Source organism: Dendropsophus ebraccatus, chromosome 3 (genome assembly GCF_027789765.1).
Source record: "Dendropsophus ebraccatus isolate aDenEbr1 chromosome 3, aDenEbr1.pat, whole genome shotgun sequence".
Taxonomy (NCBI): domain Eukaryota; kingdom Metazoa; phylum Chordata; class Amphibia; order Anura; family Hylidae; genus Dendropsophus; species Dendropsophus ebraccatus.
In genome coordinates this window covers 28,491,999-28,510,162 of record NC_091456.1, presented here as the reverse complement: position 1 = coordinate 28,510,162, position 18,164 = coordinate 28,491,999, and the positions used below count along the sequence as shown (strand labels likewise).

General features: G+C 41.7%; 1 protein-coding gene across 4 annotated transcripts in view; it reads right to left on the bottom strand.

Moving 5' to 3' along the window:
• TTC28 (tetratricopeptide repeat domain 28) overlaps window positions 1–18,164 on the bottom strand; it is a 511,132-nt gene that overhangs the window by 167,017 nt on the left and 325,951 nt on the right. The window lies entirely within an intron of this gene.

The following is an 18,164-nucleotide window of genomic DNA, read 5'->3' as shown; positions in this document are numbered from 1 at the left end:
AAATTAGACAATGGTCAACGACAAATGTTTCCTAATGAAGAACCATACGGTTAGAACCCATGGATTCACTATTTATCGGCTAAGTCGTCCAATTAATAAACAAGACCTTCAGCCCCTCTATTCGGGTCCCGTCCATTTTCCTTTTTTCTTTCCATTTATTTCTAATGAGATATACTGAATGGTACTATTAAAGTTATTGTTATTACTATTGCACAGTTAAATTATTTTTATGTCCGATTTGTGTTTTTTTTTTAATTATGGAAATTTAAAAATTTTATATAAACAATAGAAATTACCCTAAATCCAATTTATAGAAAGCCAAGAAAGTATTTCTGGACACGACCTGGCTGACCTCTATTGATGTGATTTTTTGACATGTCTGAATGAGATGTCAGAATATACCATATGCTTAAACCTCCTAACACATTTCAGTACGGTAAAGCAAAGTCTATACTGCTGACAGGGAAATGATTGCTTTCTTATGAAAAACGAGATTATTACAGGTACTGAAGACCACTCACCCTGATTGAAGGTCATTTTGCAAAATAAGGAAAAATATGTTATATAGTCATAGGGAATAATTAAAATAATGGTCATCGGAGAACTTCTGTTTTCTGTCTAGATCTGGGTTGTACAACCTCTTTTTAATCTGTGTGCTCTATTGTCATATCATGATTATTATTTATTTATTTTTTTACATATAAAAGAAATAAAACTTTTGCCAAATATTTTACCATTAACATACCAAACATAAAAATAATTCTGCCATTGATTTTTAAAGCAACTCTGTACCCACAATCTGATCCCCCACTCCCCCCCAAACCAATTGTATCTTCTGATAGCTGCTTTTAATCCAAGATCTGTCCTGGGATCCGTTCGGCAGGTGATTCAGTTATTGTGCTAGAAAACAACTTTTAAACTTGCAGCCCCGTGCCCTACGGGTGTGGCTTAGCTTGTGTATGCATTAGGTGAACATTGCACAGGTGTCTTAACGATCCAGCCCATATGCCGGGCTGACACAGGTGGGGAATAGGAGGCAATCTGCCTGGAGCATTCCTAATGATGAGGAGGGTGGGGAGGAGGGACAGAGAGGTTGTGCCAGCCTAATGCATACACAAACTAAGCTAAAAAGTTTAACTAAGTTTAACTAAGTAACTTAGTTTAAAAGTTGTTTCTTACGACAATAACTGCATCATCTGCTGAACGGACACCAGGACAGATCGGATTAAAAGCAGTTATCTGAAGGTACAAGCGGTTTGGGGGGGGGGTCAGATTGTGGGTACAGAGTCACTTTAAATTTTATGTTACAGATGAGGTCATAGGAGATTATTCTAGTAAGCGGTGTTACAAGCACCCAGCAGTTCTTACTGTCCTTATGTTTACCAGGTCTGGCCCAAACCCCTGATTTTGCTCTCCCGGCTCACCAGCGCACGAGTGACATCACTCATGCACTGGAGAGATGGGGGAAGGAAAGCCGGGGGACTATGCAAGACCCAGTAAACATAAAAACAGCAGGGACTGCCGGGTGCTTGTAACACCGCTTAACGAAGAAGGTGGGGCAGTGCTTTTGGAGTCGGGAAGAGCCGCCTTATGATGCTGTGAGGGACTGGAAAGGGAAGGGGGGGTATGCACGCCAGACCCTCTGACACCATTCCACTTCTCATGTGGCCCCATGGGAAAATTAGTAAATTAATTGTCTACTCCTGCCCTATAATTATATCCAAGCATATGTACCTCCAAACCAACTATATAATGATCTCCTAGTTTATTGTAAATCCCCATACATGGTAATAAGTGGTTATACTTTCATATAAACAGTATATGGTCCCAGAAGCATAACTTGGAGTTGGTGGGCCCCAGTGGGGAAGAAAGACTTTATGGTCCCCTCAGAATCTTGGACCCAAGTGCAGCTGCACCTTCTGCATCCCCCATAGCTAAGCCCCTGCATGGTCCACAATCTCCTATGTTTTACAGGAAAACAGCTAGCTGTAAGAAAAGTGCTGACCTATGTTATAAACAGCGCCCTGATCTCTTCCCCCCAATCATCACTCATACTCAATAATTAGAGCGTCCCACAGTGCTTAGAGTCCACATGATCTAATTAAAACTGTATGTCATTGTGTCTACCGCTTCGGAAATTCTCTTTGGGCATACATTGGACTCTTTCCAGCTTTGTCCATTTGTTTCAGCAAATTGGATTGTGAACACTGTCGAACATTTGCTTTGAATATACAGATGGGAAACCACCATCTACGAGTAAGAAGATTTAGATGTCACAAATGCCAATTTTTAAAGGTCTAGCCTGGTAGTAAAAGTTACCGGTATACATTCTATTATATTTTATCACCTATTTGTCAGCATTCTCCATTTTTGCCAATGATAAAATGTTCTAATTTTCCACCGTTTTCACCAACGCTTAAAATCGTATCCTTAAAAAATAAGCTGAAATATTAGACGGAAAGGTAATAATCTGCTTTCGCGAACGACGACGGCTGCAGTTTTGTACGGCTAAAAACAGTTGGATTGAAGCATTCAAACAAGATTGCACAGATGGAAAATTAAATCATCTGCCTGTTTGAACAAATCAATGAAGATTATCAGTGTTCAGGAGTACGTGGCTCATGAAAAAGAGGTCGATTATACAGCTGGCGAGAAACGTGTCTGCACAAACCTCTATGGCAAATTCTTCAGTCATGCAAATTTCTCAACTCTCCATTGAAAACTGAATTAATTCAGAATTTAAAAAAAACAAAAAAAAACGCTCTACTCTTTAACAGTCCATTACGTAACTTCGGCATGCAACTCTATACATTTTCCTTACGAAGAGTGTTTCATTATTCTAACTCAGCTGCAATTTGTTTGAAATATAGGGTTTATTAGCGTATCTATGGAGAGCAGTCAGCTGTATTGGCTGACTAGCACAAGACAGGACATTATTGAGAAGCTTAGTTGGGTACTTAAAGGATTATATTGTAGCTAGGGATTATGCTGTTAGAAGGAGTAGGGTCTGACCTGTACACTGGGATGAAGAAGACGGGTCAAGAGATTTAGCTAGAACAAGCTTATCGGAAATCAATAATGGCTATTGTTATTTCCTTTGAATAGAAAGCTTATTGTATGAATGTTTTTGTGAAATATTTGGTAGTTGAAATTACAGTGGAAAGTTACATAGGGAGCCAACATTTAGTTCTCTATAAATGATCATAGATGAGTATTACAGAGGCATCCTGCAGAAGGACACTATGGCCGATTCATAGTACAAAGCACTCAAGCTTTCTTATGGCATTAATCCAAGAGATACATTCATTAGGACAAGCGCTGTCCTTATGTCCTATTAGATCACATTCACAAGCGGAGAATTTGGTGCAGGTTTTTTTTTTTTTTTGCAGATTCTACACTGGAAATCAACAGCAAAGTATAGTACAATATGTATAAAAAGTCTTTAAAAAATTCTGTATACCGATCGGATGTGGGTGAAATGGGGCAAAGCCAAAAAAATGTAAAATGTATTTTATTTGTAAAGGCTAATTAAGATGTATAATAGCTCAGAATGGTAAAAACTGTGGCAGCTGTGTAATAGATAGAATCTAGAGATGAGCGAACCTCGAGCGCGCCAGGTTTTGTCTGAATCTGAGTGTGCGGCATTGGATTATTGATAGTGAAAGTGTAAGATCTGAAATACCCAAATATTACACAGTTGTTATTAGAGAAGAGTGACGCTTAAGTTCGTCTAAACCTGAGCGTGCAGCATTTGATTACCGGGGGCTGAAGAAGTTGGATGCAGCCCTAATTGAGTTCAATGGAACCTGTGCACTGCAGTTCACACAGCGGAATTTCCGTGGGGGATCCACTTTCCGTCAGAAGAATTGACATGTCAATTCTTCTGGCTGAATCCCATTGAAATTAATTGACCAGTAAGTTTCTGCTCTGAAATTTTTCAGTGCGGAATCAGTGTGGATTCCGCACAGAATGCTTGCGGAAATTTAGCTCGGAATCCGGGCGGAATTGGAAAAAATGAATGAATTTGATTAAATGAAAAATGAATTTGCGGGGAATTAAGCCAAAGTTAATTCTGGGCAAAACATTTCTGCCTGGAACACTTTCCTCGCTGATTCCTCGGTGTGAACTAGCCCAAAGAACCAATATGATTCCTATAATACTGGCCTCCATCTATAACCTGTTCCTTTACACACAAAATATAAATCCTCCCACTAGAACAAACCATCTACATATATCACAAGCACACATAGAGTACATAGATCTAGCAGCTACTGTACATTGTTTTGTGTATATCATACAAACATCTTTCCTAGTAACACAATGGGTCCAAGGCCTTGGTAAAGCCCATGAGAAATGTAATTTATCTGAGAGTCGCTGAAGGTTCAATTGTTAAATGTTAGGCACCCGTTTGAAAGGGCAATTTCATGAAGGGTCAATTTGTTTGGTTTATAACACTAACATTTTAGTTTCAGGAGAGCGGCGATTTTACTTGCATCTAGAAAGGTCACATTTCTAAAGTCAGGCATTGCGGGTGTAAATAATCCTAAAGTGGAATCTCTTACTTTACCTGCTTAAAATTCTAAAAAAAACTACTTTTAATAGATAAAATTTCAAATATTCTCAGTAAATATTTAAACTTTTTGTGGCAGATTTATCAACAGTGCGACTGGCGTGAAGCGGCAAACTGAGTGGTCTGAGGGGCGGGCAGGGCAGGGATATGTGTGGTAAGGCTGGGAGGAGGCATGGTCTCTTCATGAGTCTGATTTATCATGATTTGAAGGGGTTATCTGGCAATTTTTTTACATGTTGCTGACATATAAGAAAACATAATAAACATTATGGGGGAGATTTATCCAACACGGTGTAAAGTGAAACTGGCTCAGTCGCCCCTAGCAACCAATCAGATTCCACCTTTCATTCCTCACAGAGGAAAATGAAAGGTGGAATCTGATTGGTTGCTAGGGGCAACTGAGCCAGTTTCACTTTACACTATGTTTGATAAATCTCCCCCTGTGTCTCTGAAGTAGCAGTAGCTGGAGTCAGCAGGGGACACCAGCAGGACTCCGGGAAAGCGGAGACAGGTAAGCATACAATGTTTGTTATGTTCTCTTTTATGGCAGCAACATGTTAAAAATTTGCTAGTGCCGAAACACCCCTTAAGGCCATAGTACAAGTATGCTAGTCTAACATAAAGCTCCGCCCCCCTTGCCACCTCTTAGTAAATCCAATGAATCTGAGGCTGCCATACGCAGTCACAGAAATCTGTCTGACCATAGCAACCAATCACAGCTCAGCTTTCAGTTTTGGTAAAATAAAGCTCAGCTGTGAGCTGTGATTGGTTGCTATGGTCAGACACACTTCTGTGACTGCTGTATGGCAGCCTCATGATTACCAGATTGACTGAGAGGTGGCATGGGGCAAGGGGGGCGGGGCTTTATGTTAGACTAGTGTACTTGTATGCTGGCCTTGATAAATGTCCCCCATTATTTTGAAGATACTAAATCAGGTAGGCATTAATATTTTTAACAATTTTGCCTTAGATTTTTGGTGCAAAGTAAGCCAGCCGACAATTGGCATAAAAAGTAAGACAAATCTACAGATGTGTTAAATTTATTAATTTATCCTTAGATCGTCTAGTTTAACCTTCAGCTAGAAATCAGGCCGATTATTGGCAGGCAGGAACGTTCACTGACTAATCGGCCTGTGTAAATGGGCCAGCGATCAGTTGACAAACTATAAAGCTCTCTGTTGTCAGTTGATCCCGTCTTTTGTGCAGGCATTAAAATCATCAGACAACTATCATACAGTTAAAGGGGTACACGGGAATTTTTGCTTCTTTCAGATGGTATCAGAAGTTATATAGATTTGTAATTTACTTCTATCTAAAAATCTCTAGTCTTCCAGTACTTATCAGCTGCTGGATGCTGTACAGGAAGTGCTGTATTTTTTCCAATCTGACACAGTGCTCTCTGCTGCCACCTCTGTCCATGACAGGAACTGTCCAGAGCAGTATTAAATCCCCATAAAAACTTCTCCTGCTCTGGACAGTTCCTGACATGGACAGAGGTGGCAGCAGAGAGCGCTTTGTCAGACTGGAAAGAATGCACCACTTCCTGCAGAGCATATAGCAGCTGATAAGTACTGGAAGGCTTGAGATTTTTAAATAGAAGTGAATTACAAATCTGCATAACTTTCTGGCACCAGTTGATTTGAGAGAATTTTTTTTTCTCGCTGGAGTACCCTTTTTAAGGGCTGCACAAACAGCATTGCCCTGTGTAAATGTGCCCTTACGATAAGTAAATCTTCCCCAATATTTCTATAATCAACTTATCTGTGATATCCAGGGTCAAATTATGGGAGTCAGAATTGTGTACTTTCAGCAATATAAAGATTTAATAGATGGCAGACGAACTGATTATGATGATTTAATAACTTATAAAGGGCGGAAGCTTAAAGGGATCATTAAGAATTAAAAAAACCTGGCTAACTTCTTCTAGAAACTAGAAGGCATAGAAGTATATTTGATTTTTTTTTTTTTGTTAAACCTTTGGACTTTCCATACAATGATAAATAAATTTGTCTTAGGCCTGAGTGCAGCTTGCAGTTGAAGGCTTCTTACCATGTATCAGTCTGGGCAATCTTATCATTGCGGAACAAAATGATAAAATAAATCTCTATCTAGTCCTTGACTCTAGGTTGATAGTCTTTGCCTACTGATATATTGTAATAAACTCTTGGCTTTGTGAAAAGCACCAGGCCAAGGGGTTACGGCTTTTAAATGTAAGACCAATTTTGGTAGCACATAATACAGTTGTATTTTTGTACCTTTTTTATGGCAGCAAGTCCCCGTTAAACCATAGGTCCAGTGACCCAAACTGAAAGTTTTAGATTAGAAGTTGGATTTTCAGCAAAGTTCGCAAAAATTCACTTAGTTGACGAAGCAAAACTTTGCAAGCTTTGTTTAAAAAATTATTTTAAAAAAAGTTTACTTACCTGTCAACGTTCCCCTGGTGTCCTCTTCCAGTGTCTTCAGCACGCTCAGGCAATCACTGACTGAGAGACAGCAACATGGCCTGTGATTGGCCGAGACAAAAGAGTGACAGCCTACTCAGCCAATCACTAGCCATGGTGCTGTCCCTCAGTGGAATGGAGGTGGCTGAAGACGCCGAAGACTCGGAGGAGGACACTGGGGGAGTACGGACAGGTAAGTATAGATGAGTGAACTTTTTAAACCTCACTAAAGCAGTTGAACACCTACGATTGTTTAGTTGTTTTAGTGCGGTTCGTTTTGCAATGATGAAGAACTAAAAACAAAAGGACACCAACCAAAGATCATGGCACATCTACAGTTTAGGCTGTATCTCACTATGCCACAATTTTTTACTTTTCACTGCTGTGATTGTGGTTGTCATCACTCACCAGTGTCGGACTGGCCCACCAGAGGACCAGGGGATCCTCCGGTGGGCCCCCAGCTTTAGAATCTGCACAAACACTGACTGACATGATCTTCATTGGTGGACCCCCAGGATCATTTTCTCTGGTGGGCCCCAGATATCCCAGTCCAACACTGTCACTCACAGAAGGAAACAGAGAACAATATTCCATTACTTTGATAAGAAAGAGCAAATTTACAGAAGGAGTGAAGCGCCTCGCTGGGCTCGGCAGTCGGCTTGTCAGCTGGCTACCTTTGAACCATCCATGCAATCCATGCAGCTCCATGCTGTTCCGCTCCAGGTGCCTAGAAAAGCTGGACCCAGTCCTGGGAAACTTCTCCCAGTTTCCAAGGACTGGATACAGTGTCTTCAGGTACCCAGAACGGTACGGAGCAGTACAGAGTTTAAAGGCAGCCGGCTGATAAACTGACCGCCAAGATGTAGCCATTAAAGGGGTTATCCAGCGTTACAAAAACATAGCCACTATCTTCCAGAGACAGACCCACTCTTGTCTCCAGCTTGAGCGGGGTTTTGATGCTCAGTTCCATTGAAGTGAATGGAGCTTAATTGCAAACCGCACCTGAACTGGAGACAAGAGTCGTGTTGTCTCTGAAAGAAAGTGGCCATGTTTTTGTAGCACTGGATAACCCCTTTAAGAGCACATTTGTGGGTATCTCTTATGTTTGTTTTTATTATTGTCTGCTTAGTGGTGACACGTAACATACTTGTGCCTCTATTCTCTTGTACATATATAGCATTATCGTGTGAGCTTGCCAGGCTTCTCTGTTACGAAACCATAGAGTCCTTCCCACATAATATTGTTTAACGCTTCACTTCTCTTCCAAATAGCAGAACAATCCAATGGATAACTTAAAAGACCAATGCACAGCAGAATTAATACCATTCCTTGCCCAGAGTCCGCCAAGCCGCTGCTCAAATTGCTTGACACAAATAGCTATTTTCTTCCTTCTTTGTCTTCCTCGCGGGACTCCGGCTGGTTAATCATGCCGGTTCTTGGTTTCCACCTGTGCTGGGTTTTAATTGCTGCTTTATCCAACCTTACATGCCCCAAATCCCTAACCTCTTACATCCGCAGTAAACCGAACTGTAATCTCCGCTAGCGCCTTCACCATGATAAAAAGCCGCCGTCTGCCTTTGTTCACAAATCTTTATTCAGGTGCATAATTGACACAACATTAACTTGGTAATAATAACCGCAGCAGTTCAAATGAGTCACTTAATACATCAGCTTTTGTATCATTCTTTCCCAGTCAAAAAATATAATCGATGTCCCAGTGTTCAATTACTACGTGGTCACGAGCGGCGGTGCTGTAACTGATGGCAGCGGCTAATGACACACAAGGCCGTCTCCTCGTCCATCACTCCGTTGCCTTTTGCTTTTTACCTTACTGTAAATATTTTCATTTTCCGCTGACCTTTCCTTAATCCTCTCTTATTTATAGCCTTGTTTTCCGCTTAGCAAAATTAATCCAAGAAATATCTTTTATTGGAATGCTGCCTTAGTAGCAGTCTCTGTAATATTTCTGAATGCTGAATAAAACGCCTTTACGGATCAATTTTCACTAATGAAAGATTATAGGATCAAGATTGCCAAAACTATCAATCACTGTGCACTTCATTTTCATTTTTTTTATAGTTTATATTAAATGACATGTATATTGGCAAAGCAAAAAGAGGTGGGGTTTCCTGAGGTTGTAACATGCCCTGGGTAAATCTACAGGTCCATTTTTTTTCCCATTTTTTTACTTCTATTTAAAAAAATCTCAAATCATCCAGTACTTATCAGATGATGTATGTGCTGCAGGAAGTGGTATATTATTCACAGTCTGACACAGCGCTCTCTGCTGACACCTCTGTCCATGTCAGGGACTTTCCTGGAAACCTGTTTTGAATAGTTCCTGACATGTCAGAGGTGGAAGCAGAGAGCACTGTGTCAGACTAGAAGAATACACTACCTGAGGCAGGACATCCAGCAGCTGATAAGTACTGAAAGACTTGGGATTTTTAAACAGAAGTAAATTGCAAATCTAAAAAAAAAACTTTTTCACTGGTGTTTTCCTTTAACTGATCAGAAGAACCAATGGATCTCTTTGTGTAGCCATGCAGACCCTGTCAGGTACCTTATTTACAAGAATTTCTTAAAATTTATTGTTTTAAAGATATAGATTCATGTATCCACCAAGCGCTGCTTTGTTTGTTAACCTGTTGCCCTTGGTTAAAGAGAACCAATCATGGACGTAAATCAATTTTTTTCCCCCTAATTGGATGTAAATTATAATTTTATTAATATTTGTAATATTTGTAAATACAATTAGATATTTTTATGGCCGCATTTTAAATTACAAACTTTTTCCTTTCCTGTCGCGCATCGGCTCTTTTCAAAAGAGCCGGCGCGAGACTGGAAGCTCCAGTCATGCAGAGCGGCAGCAAGGCCGGGCACCGCCATCTTGATTACGTCACTTGCGTTCCAACGGTGGAACGCAAGTAATGTAATCAAGATGGCGGCGCCGGGCTTGCTGCACCAATCAAGAGGATTAGGTAAAGTATAAGATACAGACTGCAAAGGCAGTGTGTATCTTCATAAATAGACATAATAGAGATACAGACTGGCTTTGAAGTCTGTATCTTATACTTTACCCAATCCTCTTTTTCGCTGCAGGAAGGCTGAGCGCCGCCATCTTGATTACGTCACTTGCATTCCAGCGGTGGAACGCAAGTGACGTCATCAAGATGGCGGCGCCCGGCCTTCCTGCACCGAAAAAGAGGATTAGGTAAAGTATAAGATACAGACCGCAAAAGCAGTCTGTATCTTCATAAATAGAACTAGGGAGAGATGAACTTTGATAATAGGGACAGTGAGTTTTAGGTGATAGGTTCTCTTTAAGGCCCGCCAGGAATCCACTAACTAGGGTCACTCATGCTCAGTTCAATTGCAGTCACATGATTTGTCCCATTAGTACTGGCAGTTGGTTTTCACATGGAAGCAAGGGGGATTGTGGGAAAGTGTCTGTACTGTTTCATAGCAACCACAGGGTCACAGGGAAGAAAATGGCACAGGGGTGTAAGCTACTTTGCTAAAACTTGCTGCTGATTCGGAAAGTACATTTTCACTAAATTCAAGATAAGTTAAAGGGGCACTATCTGCAGTTTAGAAAATTATAACCTGCTGTTTTGTCCCTATTAGAGATGCTGAGGAGAAAGGCCTACTCCATTCATAATCATTAGAAAGGGGTGGGCCTACCGGGGGGCAGATTGGGGCTATGGGGGCGGGCAGTGCTCCTAACGAGTGCCCCAGTGCTCCTAATGGTGTCACTAGACAATGGAGCACATGACTTACTACACCGCAACGGCACAGAGGAGGAAGGCAAAAGACATATCTTCCTCCTCAGCATCTCCTGTGCAATACAGAGGTATCAGCAGGTTAGATTCGTCTAACCTGCTAATATTTCCCCCTTTATTTCCCCTTTAAGGGTAGACACATCTACACACATTTCAGTATATAAACATAATGTATTGTAATTATTTATTCAGATTCACACAGCTGGACACACAAGTGATAGTAACATAAGGTTTTTAATATTAGTAGACAGGCAGTTCTACCATTTCTAGCAACTATCTAATAGTAGGGAACAAAATCAGTCACCTCCATTGTTACCCAACAAATAATAATATGATGAAGAGGTGAAATCTCATCTAAACGGCGTCCGTTCTAGGAATGGGAAAGCGTGCCTTCCTCGCCATGCAGTAGACATATGCCTGTGTGTAAGGTTCAGTCCCTGAGCTTAATTGATTCTCCATTTCACATCTAGGAAGCTAATATAAAGGGCAGACAATGAGACCGTAGAAGTGTACTACTAGAGTAGCGGTAGCAGTTTTAGATGAGATTAAGAACACAAAGACTGGTATCTCTCCCTGCAGGGAGCCATAATACTCTCTGCTTCCTTTCAGTGCAAGTTTTCACTTAATCTCATGTTGAGCAACAAGGAGGGATTGTACAGTAGAACTGAATTCATTATCTCATCCCTGACTTTCGCAGATGCGAGCCCATGAAAAGACGGACGGTCTTGCCAATTTAATTAAATCTTCGTGATTCAGCTTTACATATCAATATCCCTTACTGATATGCACAAACCGGCCAGGTCAATGTAATTCCATGATCATATGGAATAGCTAAACATTGTACAGTGCAAAGAGGAATATACCTGTATCAAAGCAAGAGAGAAGCAGCAATGTTGGTGGCTTCTCCAATATACTATCTAATTAATTAGAAATGGGCACCCTTGCATGAATGACAGATGAGGCACAAAATGTTTAACCGATATCCCTTGTTCTGTTGGAACCTACTTAACGCTCTTAACAGAAATCTGACAGCCCTACCAGCAGTAAATAACAATTCTGGAGTATATCTTGTTAGAACTTTCCATTATGCTGTCCCTCTGTTATTTCTCTTGAAAATGTATGAATAAATTGACAACTGGGGTATTAAAGTGAATGTACCACAGGTACATTTTTTTTTTTTTTAGAATAGACCGACACCTGCGCGGGGATGCCGCTGCAGCATCCCTTTTTTTGAACCGCCACCCGATTCCTGTGCACGGCGCAGGTCTTTTACCAAACACCATCCAGGCATGATGCACTGGAGATGAGCCTGCTGGCCCCCAGTGTGACGAAACTCCCTCTCCTCCATGACACGGCTCTATTAGAATCAATGGAGCCACGTCACAGAGGGGAGGGCAGATTGTCACATTGGGGGCTGGCAGGCCTGCCCTCAGTGCTCCATACCAGGCCAGGGCTTGGTGATAGACTGGCGCCGTATACAGTCTATTCATGTTAAAAGCAAAAAAAAAAAAAAAAACAATTTGCCGGTGGTACATTTGCTTTAACAACTGGGCATGTCCTTTACACTGAGTGTCAGTGTCAGCAATACAGGTAGGGAAGGAACGGTGGACACAGACCGTGAGCCCTGAACTTGTTCCTACCAGCTGTCCCTGCCTACTTGCCTTGGACAGCCCTACGTGACTGGGTTACAGCCCCTAACCTGCAATAACGTCAAACACTAAACGAAGACAAGACGAACAAACACAAAGGCTAGTCACACAGGCTGAGGTCAAACCACATGGGCAACGTGTGACAAAGACAGGATCCAAGAAGCAAGGTCAAAGGTACAAAGTATACCAGGTATAAGGAAACAGATATTAAAAACAAGGGATTGCTTAGCACACTTTCAAGAAAGACTAACAGTCAGCGGGGGTTGAAAGCATAAAAAGACGTTATATAGGAGGTTAGCGGTCTAGTCCAGGATGTGACTGGACCAGAACCCTGATCCCAACTGCAAACATCTGAAACACGCTTGACCAACTGGTAGGTAGACCGCCAGTCAAACCCAGTAATTAGCAGAAGATTCAAGTCTCCCGTCAAGTGGACCTGCAGAATGCCAGAAACACCGTCAAGGATCCGTGATGTCAAGCGGCCAGAAAGGAGGTGGAGACGATCCAGAGCACCCTCCTGCAGTGCACTCACTGTAACACACCTAGAGCTGGCGGTGCTCCAGCTATGGACAACGCTGGAGGGCAGTCAGGTAAGTATGTAATGTGTCTGAGTGTGTAGAGAGAGAAACCATATACTGATGAGTAAAATGGTCATGCCCAGGAGCAAATACTACAACAGACATGTTAGGAGAGACACAAATTGACTGTGTTTAAAAAAATTGTGAAAGAATATTTTTATTAGGAATGAAATAAGGGCATCAGATAATAAGAAAATGTTAATATCTGTAAAGCCTGTCTGTAACGCACTCAGTTAACCTCAAAGCCTTCCCGCTTACAAAGCCTTTCTGCAACAGACACAATGGATTGCATTGGGAGAGCACCTAATAACTTTTGTTACTCTCATTTGATCTCAATTAATGAATGATTTATTTGTTACAATGTGCTAAACACCTAAGCACTATATTTCCTTTTCAAAAGGCAATTGATGTAAGGGTAAGATCTCCTTTGAAGTACCTCTATCGGCAGGCGGGAGATAAAAGACTGGATGCTGGAAAGGAGCTTAAGGGATCTGGAAATGCACTTCTAATGATTTATATTCTTCATTTCCAAACCCTGTGCAGAGCAGAACTGAGGGAGCCTCCATGACAAGAGGGACCACTCGCTGCTTTCCCCCCAGAATTCACATAGAGCCAGACAACGAGTGATTGTACCTTTGCTACTCTAAGTCTGTTATGTTGTCACCCGAGCCACAAACTAGTTTAATACAAGGAAGACTAAAGGATATTCACAATTAGGACTGACAGTTTGGGTTCATGTCATGGAGGTCTTCATTACCAAGTCACTTTCCATGCCACATTTCATGTAAAATACCATAAATAATTATAAAACTTTGTCTGGAAGTAGAACATGAAATGTTCTAATAAACCTTGACTAGCAGTATAATATGTATTAGGCTTCGAAAAAGTGATCTTCTAACCTCTAGGACATAATGGGGGGTGGGGGGAGATTTATCAAGACCAGTGTCTTAATTTATTCCCCACCTGTGTTGCATACCTCAACATGAATCCCGACACCCGTGAACCACCCTGCACTCTTGCTGACCAAGTCCTGGCATTGATTTCAGCCATAACTATAGTAAATTCAGCACAGAAGGGTGGCATGCCTACTTCACTCTATGTCTAGTGTCCTGTTCCTTTATATAAAGGCTGCTCTGGTGTTTATATTAAAGATGTTGCTGAACCTATAACCTAGCTGAAATATAACCAAGGTCTTTACACCTGTTTCTCTTATGGCTCTACTAGGCATTGCTCCTGAATAGCCAGAATCTTGCTCCACACTAATGAGGGGCAACACCCCGAAACAGCTGTCTGTGGATGGATACCTGGCCTTGGTTTTTCCCTTGTCATTGCATTCACTTTTACGGTCACTTAATATGGTTTGGTGGTTTCTCTACAGGAGCCAACCATTGGCTGGGTCCTTCCCGGAGAGATATCTGGCTAGTCCTGTGTCTTAAGGCTCCACAGGCTCTTCTTTTGTACCTGGAGAGGAACCAGATGTTGGCCCAGCCACCCACACTCAAACTTTACAATTCACTCATCTCTCTCTGCTGCCACCTCTGTCCATGTCAGGAACTGTCTAGAGCGGGAGAGGTTTTCTATGGGGTTTTGCTGCTGCTCTAGGCAGTTAATGACATGGGTTTTTTTTGTACTAAAAAGCTCTGCCTATATTATATTGTTTGCACAACCCAATATAGATGTTAATTTAGGTTGTTGGAGCTGCGTGTCAGATTACTGTTACCTGTAATCAGTAAATTGGAGATAATCTGTGTAAAAATGTGGCTGATCGCGCTCCTGTGTGAGTGCAGCAACTAGAGGAATAGATGACTCTGCCAGATGGATACGCTATCTAGCCGGATGAAACAAACAGTTGTATTAGTATACACTAATGTCTCTCTATGTTTGCTGGCCCTCTTCCTATGTTATGTGATGTGATGGTATATATGCAAGTGGACTGTCAAGCAGTCCAAAAACGTTCCTCTGCCCTGTTTGTATCCACGCAGTGATGGTCAGTGTTTAAAAATAATACGATATATGGGTATCACTCACCCAGCAGTGTGGTTTGTCTTAATGTTCTCCACATTGGGTGAAATCAGCTCCCGGATATCCGAATAGTATTCGGCTGTCTGAGTCCTCGAAAATATAGTATAAGGGGGGGGGGGGGGGGGGGGGGGGGGGGGGGGGGGGGGGGGGGGGGGAGGGTCGCGTTCCGGCCGGTAACGCTCCTCTCTCCGACTGCAGAACTTTGAATAGAGTCCTTCAGATTCCAACATGATGTCACGTTTCCTAAGGAAGCCTGGAATGGTCAAACAACCTTCAGAATGTTTCGAGGGATACGCCCCTCTTTGTCAAGAAGATCTGGCCCTTCCCTTGATACTTTTTATAGGTGACCTGGATCCTGAATGGCTTTATTTTTAAAGTTCTTATATAAATGCAAAAAGTTCTATTTCCGAGTTTAGGCCTGCTGGTGTGATTGTATTGAAGTTGAATATATGTTTACTTTTAGCTCTTGACATTTTTTTGATGTAATCTCCTTTTCTCCAGTCACTCTTCACTTTTTCTATGGAACCCTCTAGTTTCCCTTGATGTTTTTCCTTATAATGATTTGACAATGGGCGTCCTTCATACTTTCTTTGGATATTATAAATATGTTCATTTATTCTTATGTATAAGGCTCTTTTGGTTCTGCCAATGAGCCTTATACATAAGAACGCGACCCCCCCCCCCCCTTATACTATATTTTTGAGGACTCAGACAGCCGAATACTATTCGGATATCCGGGAGCTGATTTCACCCAATGTGGAGAACATTAAGACAAACCACACTGCTGGGTGAGTAATACCCATATATCGTATTATTTTTAAACACTGACCATCACTGCGTGGATACAAACAGGGCAGAGGAACGTTTTTGGACTGCTTGACAGTCCACTTGCATATATACCATCACATCACATAACATAGGAAGAGGGCCAGCAAACATAGAGAGACATTAGTGTATACTAATACAACTGTTTGTTTCATCCGGCTAGATAGCGTATCCATCTAGCAGAGTAATCTATTCCTCTAGTTGCTGCACTCACACAGGAGCGCGATCAGCCACATTTTTACACAGTTAATAACATGGACAGAGGTGGCGGCAGAGAGCACTGTGTCAGACTGGAAATAAAACACCACTTCCTTTAGGACATACAGCAGCTGATAAGTACTAGAAGACTTGAAAATTTTAAATATAAGTAAATTACAAATCTAAAAAACTTTCCGACACAAGCTGATCTAAAATGATTTTTTTCCCACTAGAGTTCCCGTTTAAGATCAGCATCTCGCAACTATGTATCTTACCTTTGAAAGATATGATAACAACACTTACTTCTTCTTAGTATCAGTTTGCACAAAAAAAAAAGTGTTCTTTCGGGTAATGTATATTTTACTACTCGTATAGAAATACATCTGATAACAACGAGGGGCTAATGGAGGGTATCACTGACATTTTGAATCTTTAAGTAAGATGACTTTCTACAGGTATTTTGCCAAGATAACACAATGATCACGAATATGATTCATAAGCAGAATCTGACCACTGAAATGACACTGTCAACAATTTTGGCTGTATGTCTTCTTAATGACCTTGCTGTAAGCTTGAGCTTGGATCAACGTAATATCCAAGGCTAAGCTTACAATTGATTTCTATCTGGTTCACGAAAAGTTTATACCAGCTGTACAAAGACTGCCACGTCTTACTTTAATTAACCCCTAACAATACAAGTGTTCAAATACTGTACGGGCTGGAAAATAACTCTGGAAAACATAGCTCTTTATCTAGATTTTTGTGGATGGTTATGCATGAAACCTGTGTGCTCCTACATACACTCGTGGCTAGAGATAAGTGAATCCAGTGTCAGACTGGGGTACCTTGGGAATTTGATTCTTGGGGCCCACCCTACATACACCAGATATACCCAGCACAAAACTTTCATATTAATATAGCGATTTTACACAGAGCTGTGTATGTGACCAGCGATGCTAGGTCACTGCTAGTAACTGGTCAGTCAGCATAGCGTGCCACTTAAGTTGAAAGGAGAAGTCCCATGAAACTAACTGGGGGATTATATGTCGTCCTGGAGCTGCAAAACAAGGATGCAGACCTCCTGCTCAGGGGCCAACCAAGGGGTAGGGCCCACGGGGGGATTCCCCTGCTCTCCTGTGGGCCAGTCTGAGCCTGGGTGAATCTACAGCAAAGCGTTTTGTTCCTTATATGTATTCCACTCATCGGGGTGCGGGTTTTGAAGTCTGCTCCACTCCCTGCTGCTCCTCCCCAGGTGCTGGGAAAAGTTGGATCCAGTCCTGGGAAACTTCTGCCAGTTTCCCAGGACTGGATCCATCTTTTTCCACCACCAGGGGAGGAGCAGCAGGGAGCGGAGCAGACTTCAAAGTCCGCAGCCTGGTGAGCAGAATCCCGATAGCAACAAAATGCTTCACTTCGTTTCTGCTGTAGAGTCGCTCTTCTCTACTCGTGGTAGAGGAGGGGATGATCACCTGCTTGGGAACGTCCTCTATGAGTTGGCTGCTAACAAAGTATAGCCAGAAACTGTTGATTGGTAGAGATGACCGAACCTCAAGCATGCTCGAGTCCTTCCGAACCCAAATGTTCGGCATTTGATTAGCGGTGGCTGCTGAACTTGGATAAAGCCCTAAGGCTATGTGGAAAACATGGATATAGTCATTGGCTCTATCCATGTTGGCTTCTATCCATGAGCTTTATCCAAGTTCAGCAGCCCCCGCTAATCAAATACCGAACGTTCGGATCGACTCGAACCCGAACCCGGTTCGCTCATCTCTATTGATTGGCTTTCTTTTCAAAAGGGTTTGACTACACAAGAGACAGAAATTTCTGTAGTTGTTATATAAGACCCTATAGATATATTTTGTATATTCTAGAAATTTCGAGGGAGGGATTTCTGGGTGAGACTGACCTTTACTTGGTATCAAAGAGTTCAGAAGACTTTTAATTATGTGTCTTCCAAAGGTCTATCATGCTGATTTATTCATATAACTAGAAAGCAAACCAGCCACAAACCGTTTTTTTTGTAGGTCGATTGTATTTTAAGAGCCTTCTGTTCAGTTTACTGCATCCTAAGGCAGTCGGGTAGTTTTCTAAGCTTATGA